This window comes from Enhydra lutris, unplaced genomic scaffold (assembly GCF_002288905.1).
Source record: "Enhydra lutris kenyoni isolate GAN:26980312 unplaced genomic scaffold, ASM228890v2 scaffoldscaffold23, whole genome shotgun sequence".
Taxonomy (NCBI): domain Eukaryota; kingdom Metazoa; phylum Chordata; class Mammalia; order Carnivora; family Mustelidae; genus Enhydra; species Enhydra lutris.
This window is the reverse complement of record NW_019154107.1, coordinates 20,131,006-20,132,420: the sequence shown is the minus strand read 5'-3', so window position 1 is coordinate 20,132,420 and position 1,415 is coordinate 20,131,006. Positions and strand designations below refer to the sequence as shown.

At 46.4% G+C, this 1,415-nt stretch overlaps 1 pseudogene; it reads left to right on the top strand.

The window, feature by feature from the left end:
- Nucleotides 1-464: 464 nt before the first annotated feature.
- On the top strand, nucleotides 465-1,019 carry LOC111150393 (annotated as a pseudogene).
- The last annotated feature ends 396 nt before the right edge of the window (nucleotides 1,020-1,415 follow it).

The window sequence follows — 1,415 nt, the reverse complement described above, 5'->3', positions numbered from 1 at the left end:
AGTAACAGGAAACAATATATTCCTATAGATTCTAAAATAAGAAACAAAGGAGTTTCAAATCACGAAGAAATGAATTTTGGAGGAGCTTCACTATCAATATTTAATGTTCTAACCATGGACCTTCTTACCTCATCTTGGAATTATGGGAAGAACTGGGGCAAAATGAGAGATAAAGACTTGTTTCTCATAATTAGGAAAGAAATAAGAATTCAATTCTTATCAAAAGCTAAACTCAGAGTGCACACAGCGGCCCCCTAGAACTGTGTCTTAGATTGAACAGACTGGATGCTCCCGCCCCTTCTCCACCTCCTCGTATCCCTGCGGACCTCTCACCACCCTCAAGCCCCTCCCCTTCCATGAGCAACTTCTGGTGGAATCATCTTGTTGGCTATCCCAGACTTCAATTTCTGGGACCAGCAAACATCACGTTCTGTGCTTAATTAGCTCCTCACTGCACACCACCCATGAGCGACCATATCTGCCAGAATTTTTCTGCCAAGATGGAGGCCGCACTCCAGTACCTGGTCAACCTGCATCTGCAGGCCTCCTCCACCTACCTGACTCTGCGCTTTTATTTTGAAGGTAACGATGTAGCTCTGAAGGGCATGGGTCGCTTCTTCCAAGATTTGGCTGAGGAGAAGCAGGAAGGTGCCCAGTGCCTCTTGAAGATGCAAAACCAGTGGAGCGACTTCCCTGTCCTCCCGGATGAGCAGAAGCTGTCCGAAGTTGAGTGGCTTAGCAGCGTGGATGCGATGGAAGCCGCGATGGTCTTGGAGAAGAGCCTGAACCAGGCCCTTCTGGATCTGCATGCCCTGGGTGCTGCCAATGCAGATCCTCGTCTCTGTGATTTTCTGGAGAGCCACTTCCTGGAAGAGGAGATGAAGCTCATCAAGAGGATGGGTGACCATCTAACCAACCTCCGCAGGCTGGCCAACCCTCAAGGGGGGCTGAGTGAGTATCTCTTTGGAAAGCTTACCTTGAAGTCTAACGAGGAGACTCCAGAGCCCAGCAGCCTTTGAGCAACCCGTCCACCTGCCTTCCCTGGTGTCGAGATTTCTGCTGGAGCCTCTTTCTCCAGCCAGGAGGCAACTTTTTAACCATGATGAAACCCTTGTCCAAGTTGTGAGATCAAATAGAAACAAAAAAGGTTCTTTGTGCTGAGGGGGGAAAAAGCTAGGCTGCAGGGGGTGGGGGAATATGCAGAACAGGATGGAGGATTTGTAGTATGTTTAATTCTCTAGATTTTCTAAAGAAAATGTACCTAACTTTTGTGAATTGTCTGTGTACGTTGAGGATCTATGTTTTCTGTGTCAAGAAAAATGAACTTATCTATTCATAAGATGCATACAATTTTAGAGGTTTTAGAATTTCTCTGAAACCATTCTCGGTACTAGACTAAGCTTTATTGTTTTAAA